At 46.7% G+C, this 13,191-nt stretch overlaps 1 protein-coding gene across 3 annotated transcripts in view; it reads left to right on the forward strand.

Annotated features, from left to right (window-relative positions):
• Positions 1-13,191, forward strand: part of LPP (LIM domain containing preferred translocation partner in lipoma) — a 226,376-nt gene that overhangs the window by 59,615 nt on the left and 153,570 nt on the right. Inside the window, exon 1 of one of the 3 annotated variants that reach the window (XM_061637616.1) lies at positions 5,039-5,132. The exons of the other annotated variants lie outside the window; for them this stretch is intronic. The gene's annotated coding sequence lies outside the window, so the exon portion shown is untranslated. Of the gene's footprint in view, positions 1-5,038; positions 5,133-13,191 lie in introns of those variants that run through there. 3 annotated transcript variants of the gene reach the window in all.

Consider the following 13,191-nt stretch of genomic DNA (forward strand, 5'->3'; position numbering starts at 1 on the left):
GAGGGAGAAGAACTTTTCTCTATCCACTTTCTCAATGCCATGCCTAATTTTATACACTTCTATCATGTCTCCTCTGACCCGCCTTTTCTCTAAACTAAAAAGCCCCAAATGCTGCAACCTTTCCTCGTAAGGGAGTCGCTCCATCCCCTTGATCATTCTGGTTGCCCTCTTCTGAACCTTTTCCAACTCTATAATATCCTTTTGGAGATGAGGCGACCAGAACTGTACACAGTATTCCAAATGCGGCCGCACCATAGATTTATACAACGGCATTATGATATCGGCTGTTTTATTTTGAATACCTTTCCTAATTATTGCTAGCATGGAATTTGCCTTTTTCACAGCTGCCGCACACTGGGTCGGCATTTTCATCGTGCTATCCACTACAACCCCGAGGTCTCTCTCCTGGTCGGTCACCGCCAGTTCAGACCCCATGAGCGTATATGTGAAATTCAGATTTTTTGCTCCAATATGCATAATTTTACACTTGTTTATATTGAATTGCATTTGCCATTTTTCCGCCCATTCACTCAGTTTGGAGAGGTCTTTTTGGAGCTCTTCGCAATCCCTTTTTGTTTTAACAACCCTGAACAATTGAGTGTCGTCAGCAAACTTGGCCACCTCACTGCTCACTCCTAATTCTAGGTCATTAATGAACAAGTTGAAAAGTACAGGTCCCAATACCGATCCTTGAGGGACTCCACTTTCTACAGCCCTCCATTGGGAGAACTGTCCGTTTATTCCTACTCTCTGCTTTCTGCTTCTTAACCAATTCCTTATCCACAAGAGGACCTCTCCTCTTATTCCATGACTGCTAAGCTTCCTCAGAAGCCTTTGGTGAGGTACCTTGTCAAACGCTTTTTGAAAGTCTAAGTACACTATGTCCACTGGATCACCTCTATCTATATGCTTGTTGACACTCACAAAGAATTCTAATAGGTTACTGAGACAGGACTTTCCCTTGCAGAAGCCATGCTGGCTCTGCTTCAGCAAGGCTTGTTCTTCTATGTGCTTAGTTAATCTAGCTTTAATAATACTTTCTACCAGTTTTCCAGGGACAGAAGTTAAGCTAACTGGCCTGTAATTTCCGGGATCCCCTCTGGATCCCTTTTTGAAGATTGGCGTTACATTTGCCACTTTCCAGTCCTCAGGCACGGAGGAGGACCCGAGGGACAAGTTACATATTTTAGTTAGCAGATCAGGAATTTCACCTTTGAGTTCTTTGAGAACTCTCGGGTGGATGCCATCCGGGCCCGGTGATTTGTCAGTTTTTATATTGTCCATTAAGCTTAGAACTTCCTCTCTCGTTACCACTATTTGTCTTAGTTCCTCAGGATCCCTTCCTGCAAATGTTAGTTCAGGTTCAGGGATCTGCCCTATATCTTCCACTGTGAAGACAGATGCAAAGAATTCATTTAGCTTCTCTGCAATCTCCTTATCGTTCTTTAGTACACCTTTGACTCCCTTATCATCCAAGGGTCCAATTGTCTCCCTAGATGGTCTCCTGCTTTGAATGTATTTATAGAATGTTTTGTTGTTGGTTTTTATGTTCTTAGCAATGTGCTCCTCAAATTCTATCAAATAACACCTGAGAGGAGTGTGTTGTTGTAACTGCGTAAGGATTTCCTGCGCTGAGAGAAGCTCCACCCTTCTACATAATTGGGGGTTTGGAGAGCGCCTTCCACTTGGAAAGAAGTCAGCCCAGAGAACTTTACTCATGCAGAGATAGAATGGGGAGCATCTTTGAGGCATTCTGCTTCATCTCTGTATTGTGGGTGGTGGTGAAGCCAAACAGAGGGCAGAACCAAACTCCTCTCCCAAGCCCCCAAAAACCGGTACATTGCGATAATCTGCGCAGAGAAGGACAGCTCTGTAGCTGAGCCATTTTAGATTCTGGATTCAATCACAACCCTGTAAAGCTGGTCAGCAAACAAACAAACAAAGGCAGCCTCTTGGTTAATGCAGAGGCTTAGATATAAGCAATTAGCACAAGGTCAGCTACGGCAGAGATTTTTCCTTGCTGTCCTTAGGAAAACCCTTGCCATCTACTGCAGATTCCAATCTAAAAGCAAATTCGAAACCTGCTTTCAGTTACTTCAGCTGTCCATTTCCTGCAGACTCTGCTTTCTCAGTTCCTTCTGAACCCTTCCTTCTGGGCTTTCTGCCCTGAGGTTATGTGGGCAACTTCCCAGGCCCCAGTTCATCTTGTCCCTAAAGACCCTGTGAGATATTTACCCTAACCAAAGAGAAGTGGGCTAGCAGCATTCCAACAGCTGTCCTTTGTCATCAGCTGAAATATTAGAAAATATTTTGCAACAGGCCAAATCAAGGATGAAAAAGCTTAGTTTTGGTTTATTGTGTGATGTCCGAATTGACAAAGCATGCCTAGTGACTGGGCGGCAAATCAGAATTGGATGTGGGTTTGCAAACCGTGGTTCAATGTGAAGTCTGAATGGATAAATCATAGTTATGATTGCTGTTTTGTCTCTGGAGGCCACTGAATATAGAGACTGGGGTGCTGACTGGAGGGGAACAGAAAGCAGATCTAAACCATGGTTTAATGCATAATTTGGAGCCATGGTTTGGGTACTAAACTATGGCTAGTGTATACCATGGTTTATAGGAGCGTGGGAATTGTCATCTGTGAAGGCCCTCTAGGGTTCCTGCCTAATGGGGTGCAGAACCAGTGTCCCATTCTACAGAGGTTGTTGATGCTCAGACAGAAAATAGCTGGAGTTAGCTGCAGCTGTGGAGAATGATTCTGAAAATGCCTTCTGGAGTCCTATCAGCTAGAGATAGAGCGAAGACTCCTTGAGGAGGAACTCGGGTGTCCCAGTGAGCTGTATTTCTTGGGTGGAAAAAAGGAGCCACCCTGAGCCCCTGAAGGGGGTAAGCACAGAGAGGGATAGAGGTCTTGTTCAGGGGGCTCTTGTACCGCAGTTCTTCCTTGCCTGGAAGGGAACAGCAAGAGGGTTTCTCCCTTTATGCCATTGCTAGACAAAGGCTGGGTCAGAGCAGCCAGGAAAGGAACCGCCTTGCTGTCACAAGGGAAGTACGGGCTGCACTTACTGTTTGTAGGAGAGCTCTTGAGGGGGAATTGCTGGCACAGGCTTGGTCATTTTGAGTGTGTTTAAGGCCTAAAGGTCCATGTCAGTGGAATTTCATGTGGGAAACTTTTACACAAGTGCATACTTGTGCATGTGCACACTGGCCAAAAAAGCAGGGTGGGGAATTTTATAGTTTAGCATCAGAGGTATATCTGGGGACCTTTGGAGTTCCTTGGTGCCCTCAGAGACCCAATAAAAACTAACTCTGAAGTCTCACTTCTCAGACAGAGGAATTCCTGAAAATGGAACCTGATTTTTATTGGCATTTGTTTTCTTTCTGGTACTAATTCCTGCCGCAGATTCTTTGGATGGTTTCAAAATGAAGCCTTTAGGGTTGTTGTTGTTTTTTTAAAAGCAATTTCGACTGAACATCAAGAAAAACCTCCTAACAGTTAGAGCGGTATGACAGTATCACTGACGGTGCCTTTTCTTCCATTGGAATGTTTGTCAGCATTCTGTGTCATCACAGCAGCCTTGACAATGGCTTAGGGCAGACGGCAGCAGTCAGAACTGAGCTTATTTTGTATATGAGAGCCAGAAATACATAAATGGCATTATTTTTCTGTGTGAGAGTCAGAAATACGTAAATTTTACACATTTAAAGGTGTGGTGGTAGGAACCCTCGTTAACTTCTGAGAGGGGAAATCTGGGCCACATTTCATTTGTCAGGGGAGATTGATTTAAAGGGAAATAATGCACCCCTCCATGCTTCTTTTTACGTTCCCTTTTCAACTGCAGGCCTGCCTTGGATAAACCACGTTTTGCAAAGCCATTATCTAGTCCCGAGAAGTGGGGGGGGGAAGGAAGTTAGGTAGTCAGAGAGCAGATGCTGGGATGACTCAGCTGGCAATTTATGATTCTGGCCTATTTCTGTACCATTTTTAACACATGGCCTCTCTTAATGTTAGATCATTGCCATGTAACGATGCGGCTCTCAGCTGCACTAATCAAGGGCACGCTTTATTCCCTTCAAAAGCCTTTTTGGCTCAAGGTTGCCAGGGGCCAGTAACCCCTCTGTGTGGGCTCCTATTGTCAGGGCTCGCTTTGAGACTCGCTTCAGAACTGGTTGATCTCAGGACCGTTGCCGGTGCTTCAGATGGTACTTTGAATCCAGGGCTCTCGTTCTCTGAGGTGGAAGAGTCAGAATGGATAAGTGTGGCAGATTAGCAAACACAATAGGCCAGGAGAGGAGGAGACCGTGGGAGGCATTTGCCCACAGTGAGTGCAAATTAACACTGAAGGCTGATGAAGGATGGCAGAAGGCAGGAGCGCAATATGAGTTCTGTCATACCCTTATGTTATCCTAATTTAACTTTAAGGGCAGCCTTGAAAGCAAGTAAAGTACGCTGGCTCAGAAGTAGATGGGATTCATGAGGCTAACCTGAAGAGCAAGAGGACCAGGCTAGCAGCATTTTGTTTTTTTTAAGGATTTGGTCTAGGATGGTGTTCTCCAACTTGCTGCCCTTGAGACGTGTTTGGATTCCAGTTCCCATCCTCCCTGATCACTGAGCATGCCAATAGGACTGGCAGGACTTGGAGTCCATCAGCATTTGGAGGACACCGGGTTGGGGAAGGCTGAGGACATGAGGGGCAGGCATGGGGATGGATCCCAGGCCCATAGCAGCATTAGCAAGTTTGTGGGAAGCCTCACTGAAGGGGCTTCCTGCCGGAGGGGAAATAAAGGACCCAAATGAATCAGGGAGTCAGATTCTTGAGGGATGCAGAGCCTGGTGTAAAGAAACCGTGGGCAAGAGACGTTGACTAGCCTCCAATGCCTCTCCTTGCTTCTTTTGCCAAGGGATGATGAAAGACTGGAGTCGATGTAGCCACAGCACCCAAACGGGAGGCCCCAGTGATGCTTCATTCGATGATGCCAATGGGGCAAGGTCAAACAGCGATTCCTGGCAGAAACATCTACCCATCTAGTGATAGCTGGACGATGTGTGTCTCTGTGTGTCGTTGGCCTGAACTGTCCTCACAATCAGACATTGCCTGGGGCATGCCTTGTGAAAACCTGCAGCACAGGTGACCTTTGCGGTGGCAGTGGGGTTTTTTGGGGGTCTGTGGCTACGTTCACTAACGTACACACAAAGTGATGTTAACAATATGTGAATCAAATGGAGGATCCAACAGCTTCCAACAGTGGACAGACAGACCTTTCTTGGAAGTCCGCAAGTAGGCAACAGCCTTCCCTGTAGCCTGCCCCCCCCAAGTATCTGGTGTTGAGTAACAGGGAGAATCCATTTCGCTTGTGACCCTCCATGAATGCATCCAACCCTTTTGGAAAACCCATCTGACCTAGTGGCCAGCATGGCAACTAATTCCATAAGTTAATTACATTTCAGTGTGAAGAAGGGCTTGCTTCTGTTGGTGCACATTCTGTGTTAGGTGTTCCTGTGTGTGTGTGTGTGAATTAAGCAACCACATGGGTGTGGCTGATCACAGGACTCTTTATCCTATCTACCTTTTTATATCTATATATCCATTTCTGTATCTCTGCCTCTCTAGCTATCTAATTTTGTGCGTGTGTCTGCAGATGTCCTCAACCAGGTCCGGAAAAATACTTCACTTTTCAAGGTGCCATTCTGTTCATATTGGGTAGTCTTCCCCACGTAGGGACGTTCTTGTGGCTGTGAGGATCAGATTAAGGAAACCCCCCTTTTCATTGTGCAGTGAGTTTACTGCAGAACTTCCAGAGACTCTGGGCACATTGTCATAAGAAGGGGGGCGGGCCTTAGGGTTAGAGCACATGATGTACATGTGAAAGGGGCCAGGTTCGATCCCTGGCATCTCTAGGTCGGACTGGGAAAGATTTCTGTCTGAAACTCTGGAGAGCTACCACCAGTCACAGTCAAACTGGGGGTAGTGAGTCTCAGGCCTGAGGGCCAAATGTGCCCTTCCACATCATTCTGTCTGACCCTCAGGGCTCTCCACAGCCACTGCTGGCCCTGTTTCACACGTCCCTTGAATGGTTTTGCCTTGCTGGAACATGCCCTTGAATTCTGGGAGTGCCTCTTGCTTCTCTGGATGGAGGACAGAGAGGGGCATAAATGTGTGTAGAGATTAGGCTAATGTGCAAATGTAAACTGTACACTAATAGCGCTGCCTACATTTACCTCTGGACCCACCGACCACTGGCATGTGGCTTCCAAAAGATACCCAGAAGGAAATGCAGTCCTCAGGATGAAAAAGGTTTCTCGCCCCGTCAACAGGCTGTACGGGGCTGGGTAGACCAGTAGTCTGAATCCATATAAGGCAGCTTGCTATGTCTGTCTATCTATACATATAATAAAAATGTAAGGCTGTCATCACGCTGTAGATCTCTTAGACACAGACAGGTGGCTCTGCAAACTACAGCATGGTGAGAGGCAGTGGATGGGGACAAGCAGAACAAGCTGCAGCAGCCACACACACACACATACCCAGCACCCACCCTGCTCTGTTGGCTTCTCCACCTGCCAGCCCCGGGGCCCCTGCCCCCAGGATCCAGACCCCCAGGTCATCCAACACCACTGCTGGCTGCCTTCCTCATTCCTGGCTGCCCTGGAGATCTGCTGCTGCTTCTGCTACATCCCAGGTGGCCAATTAGGATGCAAGAAGAGCAGTGGAAGGTGGAGAAAAGTGGCTGCCTGTGGCTCCATTGCTGCTTCCACCATATCCCATGCAGAGCACACGAGTCAGCAGCATGCAGGGTAAGGGAATGCACCTTGGGAGTGTCAGCTGGGTTTTAAGTGGCATGCCCAGAATCCCTAGGCCTCAGTTCGCCTCCTACACTGGCCTATGTCCCTGCGCTGATCGACTGTAGGACAGGAGGGAATGACCGAAGTGGGCAAAGGAAGACCAGACCTCTTGCTTTCTGCCCTCGTCATACACAGGCTGACTCTTTATTTTGCCCAGCTGTGCATGTGTGTGCGTGTGCTTGGGGGGTTTAGTGAGGTCTGGGGGGAGTAGATTTTGGTGAGTGAAGTGAGCAGGGGCACAGCCCCTAGTTCATGTATAATGGTGCCTCTCTTCTGCCCTGTTCTCTGGTCTTCATAGGGGGCTAGATACCACCAGTAGTATACTGGCAAATTCAGAAGTGCAGGGCAGGGCTCCTTTGTGATATAGCCATGCTCCCTCACAACCACATCCCCTTCTAAGATTATACAACCTTCTAAGATTACAGAATAATCTGGCCAGGCTTAGATACTGCTTTCTGCTTCTCTAGAAGCAGACTAAAGCTGAATCCTGATAAAACTGAAGTACTGCTCGTGGGAGACAAGGGAAGATTGGGAGACATCGACCTGATATTTAATGGGGTACAATTGCCCCTGAAAAATCAGGTCCGCAGTCTTGGGGTGATTCTTGATGCGCCTCGTTCGAAGGCTGCAACCCTATCTTCCTGTTCACCAGCTCCCACTTGTAGTGCATGCTCTGGTCACCTCTCGTTTAGACTACTGCAATGCGCTGTACGTGGGGCTACCCTTAAAAACAGTCCGGAAACTACAGCTGGTACAAAATACGGCGGCTCGTTTACTCATGAATAGCCGCCGATACGATCATATTACTCCAATGCTTTACAATCTCCACTGGCTTCCAGTTATTTTCTGGGCTCAATTCAAGGTGTTGGTATTAACCTTTAAAGCCCTATACGGTTTGGGCCCAGTATATCTGACGGAGCGCCTCCACCGTCATAAATTGTGCCGCCCTACGAGATCTGCCACACAGGACCTGCTCTCAGTCCCGCCAACTAAAGTGGCTAGGTTGGTGAAGACTCGGGAGAGAGCTTTCTCTGTGGCGGCCCCCTCGATCTGGAACTCCCTCCCAATAGACCTTCGACATGCCCCTTCCCTAGAAATATTTCGCCGGGGCCTGAAGACTTGGCTCTTTAACCAGGCCTTTACAACCTCTGAGACTTCTAGGGTAAATTAGCCTTGTATTGAAATGCTGATAATTTATTATACTGAACTTGTATGTAATGTATTGACTATATCTTACTTATTGTATTTTATCATATTTTACTGTAAGCCGCCTAGAGTGGCCATTGGCCAGATAGGCGGCCTATAAAGTAAAGTTTATTATTATTATTATTATTATTATTATTATTATTATTATTATTATTATTATTATTATTATCTGTGTCACCATTTGACTGTCCTTTCTCATTGTCAGAGATATTGCTTCAATTACCAAACTGCTTGATGATGTAGATGGGATGCTATCCTCAGGATTCATTGTGTCTTCTTCTGGAATTACAGAATTGTCACTCCCCACAACTTGGCTTGGAACTAATAAGGGCTTGCTTGCAAGTGATGCTTATTGGGGCTCTTCTGAGTGGCTAACACACTCTCCTTTTGTGCAGACTGGTTCGTAGGTTGCTGGAGACATAGGGACCCTGCTGGGACCTGGCTCCTTAAAAAGTAAGGGGTCTAAGACCCCCTAGGACCCTGAGTGACTGCACCTCTGGATACCACTGTTTTAGATTAGCAGGAGAATTGGTGATGTCTGGAGGAAGGTCCCTGCCTTCTAGCGATCACACATTACTTCCAGATTATCAGTGATGGCCAGGTAATAGAACTGAGCAGTATTTGCTCTCTCTCTCTCTCTCTCTCTCTCTCTCTCTCTCTCTGCATGGTGTGGTGGTTCTGTGTGGTGTACTGCTAAGACAATGGCTTGGAGCTGCTTTCAGGGTAAAGTGAAACGAATGGAGGGAATGTAGTGGATTTCAGATCCCCAGCCTTAGTTGCATTCCTTATAATGAGATGGGTTGGAAAGAACTGGGGGATGCTCTGGGCAGGGGGTGTAAAGTCCCTCTCTGTATGCACCAGCAGGGGGCCAAGGATCTGTGCTGTGATCCCACATGGCTGCATTTGAAGCAAGTGTATTGGTTGTTCCCACCATGCCCTTCTTCCTAGCTCACAACAGTCCAGTTGAGAAAAAGGTCATATGGTTGGCCCTGACCACGCTGTTCCCATCTCCATGCCCATATTGGGACCACATAGGATTGAACCTGGAGGAATCTGCTTTCCCCATAGCTGTGGGTGCATATTGAAGTAGGCCTTTATGTGTCCTTTATTCTCCTTCTGCCCTCCCACACCATTTCAGTATTGCAATGGCTGCAGTTGGCCCTTTCAGAGAATGCACAGTGCTTAGGGGTGGCATCTTATGACTTCTTCTCAAAAACAGTTAAGGGTGGAACAAAGCTGGGGTAAAAACAAACAAGCTTACTGCTTGATGCTTGTTGACAGGCTTTGTAGCAGGTTTATAAATGTGCAAATTGCTTTCCATTTTTTTTAAAAAAAATATTTTTGAGCCTCACACCAGCCCTGTGAGGTAGGCCATTATTTCCATTATGGACATGGGGATAAGGACATAAGAAGAACCCTGTCTTATCCGCCATCTTGTTTCCCACAGTGGCCAATTGTATTCCTATGGGAAGTAGGACATGAGAGCAATGCCCTTCCCCTACTGAGGCACGGAAGGTGCAACTTAGTGAAGGTGTAGGGCTGCTGTGGATTTGAAGGCCAGCGTCCTGGGTTAAAGTCCATTATTATTATTATTATTATTATTACATTTGTATACCACCCCATAGCCAAAGCTCTCTGGGCAGTTTACAACAATTAAAAACATTAAAAACAAATATACAAATTTAAAAACACATTTTTTTAAAAAAACAATTTAAAACACATGCTAAAATGCCTGGGAGAAGAGGAAAGTTTTGACCTGGCGCTGAAAAGATAACAGTGTTGGCGCCAGGTGCACCTCGTCAACAAGATCAGCATTGAATCCCCTGAGTTCCTGTGATGGACTGTGCTGTATGTAATTGTTTATGCATCGCGTGGAGAGAGTGGAGAAAGAAAAGTTTTTCTCCCTCTCTTATAACACTAGAATCCGTGGACATCCAGTGAAGTTGAATGTTGGAAGATTCAGGGCAGGCAAAATAAAAGACTGCTTCACACAGCACATAGTTAAACTATGGAATTCGGTTCCATGAGAGGCAACGAAGGCCGCCAACTGGAATGGTTTTAGAAGAGGATCAGACAGATTCATGGAGGAAAAGGCTATCAGTGGCTACTAGCCAGGATGGCTGTGCTCTGACTCCATAGGCCGAGGCAAGGTGCTTCTGAATTCCAGATGCTGGAAATTGCAGGAGTGGCGAGTGCTCTTGCGCTCAAGTCCTGTTTGTGGGCATGCCAGAGGCATCTGATTAGCCACAGTGAAAACAAGACGCTGGATTAGATGGGCCCCCTTTGGCCTCATCCAGCAGACTCTTCTTATGTTCTTACGGTTATTATAATTTTTTTTTTTTGCTTCAAGAGTCTCTCTTTGGAATTTTACCAGTAATAGCTATTATATGTTTCATGTCTATAAAAAATTAGGCATCATGCTGAAAACCACACATTTTGCTTCTGTTTCTCATGGTCTTTTCCTTCTGTGTCTGATAATCTCAGCTTCTCCTTAATAGTTTAACAATGGGAACAACACCAGGCAACAGAGAAACTGGTCCCTGTGCTTCCGAGCACCACACCCGATTTTGTTGGAGGACAGGGCTATCAATGGCTACTAGCCATGATGGCTGTGCTCTGCCACCCTAGTCAGAGGCAGCATGCTTCTGAAAACCAGTTGCCGGAAGCCTCAGGAGGGGAGAGTGTTCTTGCACTCAGGTCCTGTTTGCGGGCTTCCCCCAGGCACCTGGTTGGCCACTGTGAGAACAGGATGCTGGACTAGATGGGCCACTGGCCTGATCCAGCAGGCTCTTCTTATGTTCTTATGTTCTTTTGTTCCGCAAATTACACTGTTTTCCTTCTTGACTAATCATCTGGGAAAATCCATTCCCACATGCTCCAGTCAAATTTTTCATGAAGAGGAGTGTGGTGTGTGTTGTTTATGTGGTGAGTCTGTGTTGATTTAGTAATTCTGAAGGAGAGGAGGCTACCTCCAGCTATGGAATTATGCAAGAAGTCTGTTGTGGGCCAGGCTCTGCTCCAAGAAAGTTACTGGGCTCTGTTTGGTGAGGAGAGAGTGGTGGTCCGCAGAGTATGATTCAAGGATAATCAGGCAGGGCTAAGAGAAATGAATGGAATGATGACATGGACTGGATCTTTCCATCTCTTTTTCTCAAAGGACAGCAGCGCAGCGCAGTCTAGATCCACCATCCTAGAATTTTCTTTAAACAATAAGGGGTGTATTGAACATTCACTGTCTGCTAGCGCAAGGGGTTTTGCGGTAGCAGACAGGTGAGTTTAAATGTTGCACAAACTCAGGAACCCATTGCATGGCAGATTGCACAATCTATTGTGCACCAAAGTTAGCAGGAGCAACGGGCTTTTGCAGTCTCTTGCACAACACTGTTCCATTGGTGCAAAATAGTTCTGAGGCAGAAGAAATGCACTGGTAGGTGACTTTAACTTAGCACTACACTGGATGCAACCCTAAATCTCCCTCACACATGCTCTTCAGAGAGGCACAGTTCAGGCAGGTTTTTTTCGCCAGACCATGCCTGACTTCACACTCTTCATCAACCCAGAGCCTAGTTTTGAAATGTCTACCCCAAAGCCTCTCATCATTCACTGGCACGCTGCAAAATTGGCATGCAGAATTCCTCACTATCGACTGGACCAGAGACCTTTCGCCCAGCCGGATCTCTGCAAGTCCCTTTGTTCTAAATGACATCTCAAGCTTGCATTGAGGCTCCCCCACCTTGCAGCCATTTAATGTGTCTTTTGAGCCTCAAAGGTTTGGGGTGCTTTAGTTGCCCATGACTATTGATGAGGTGGAGGGAGGAATTCAGGGTAGGAGCAGGCTTGGTAATCAACTTAGACTAGGCCAAAAAGAGACAGAGAGAGAGAGAACGCACCGGTGACAGGAAAGCCTTGGGGGCTTTGTTTCTTGAGCTGGTCCAGAGATACTGTTTTGAACCATCAGTTGATGGCTCTTCCATTTTTCCAGCCTGGCCCTGATGAAGATGATGAACGCTGAAAACAGGCCTTGGCTTTGGCAAAGCACCCATACTTGGCACTTCCTTTAAAGGCAGACTCTGAGGGCCAAACATGTTTTGGAAATAACATGCTCAAGTCTCACCATATGTCGTATCTTAACAAAAAGCAGCTGTGTGTGTGTGTGTATGAGAGAGAGAGAGATCTGGACCTGGATCTGGATGATGATGCAGGGAGATCGGTGTGCATTAACAATTCCTCCTGACATTTTCATGCCAACATTTGCAAGAATTTTACTGAAAATGCTAGCCACTTGGGGGGCTAATAGTAGCTCAGGGGGGAGATTTCACTGAAAAAAGTTCGGGTTGGAAAGGTTAAGCCTCTTCTCTCCCCCTGCTGTGCTCCTGATTCACTGTGATCCCTTCCTGTGGTGGCTTTTTGTTTAGAAGGAATTGCGGCAGGTCTGCTTAACTATGCTTTGATTTTAAAAAAGTGTGTGATTAATGTTCTGTGCTGTTTGGCCTTGGATGCTAAATGGGAACTCTTCCTCCTCCTATCTCTGACTGAGCCCTTTGGTGGTAACCTTTGGAGGAAGGGTGGGCTTGTGGGGGGATCTTTTAGTGGCTTCCCACCTGCTGTGGAACTTGAGTCTGTTGGTCACAGCTGAGCCCCCCCATATGGGTGGTTCTTTGGAGATGCTCTTTTCGGACTGGAGGGTCACCCTCTGCCTTTACAAAACATAAGAGCCTGTTGCATCAGGCCAGCAGCCCGTCTAGACCAAAATCCTCTTCTCACAGTGGCCAACCAGATGCCCATAGGATGCCTGTAAGCAGGACCTGAGCTCAAGAGCACTCTCCTTTCCTGCATTTTCCAGCAACTGGTGTTCAGAAATATAATGTCTCAGACAGTGGAGGCAGAGCACAGCCCTCGCGGCTAGTGGCCATTGATAGCCTTATCACCCTCTGAGATGGAGTTGTGAGCCCTCAAATTGTGCTCAGACTTAATGTCTTTGTGCTGTGTGGATAGCAGCATCAGTCACTGTTGGCTGAGAAAGAGCTTTTTCTCCTGTTAATATGTGAGTGCGTGCGCGCGCACAAGTGAGACAAAGAGAGAGACTTTGCATATGCCATTCCTTGCAGGCTTTCTCCCCCCTTGCTTAATTTTTGAAG

This window comes from Rhineura floridana, chromosome 7 (assembly GCF_030035675.1).
Source record: "Rhineura floridana isolate rRhiFlo1 chromosome 7, rRhiFlo1.hap2, whole genome shotgun sequence".
Classification (NCBI taxonomy): Eukaryota; Metazoa; Chordata; class Lepidosauria; order Squamata; family Rhineuridae; genus Rhineura; species Rhineura floridana.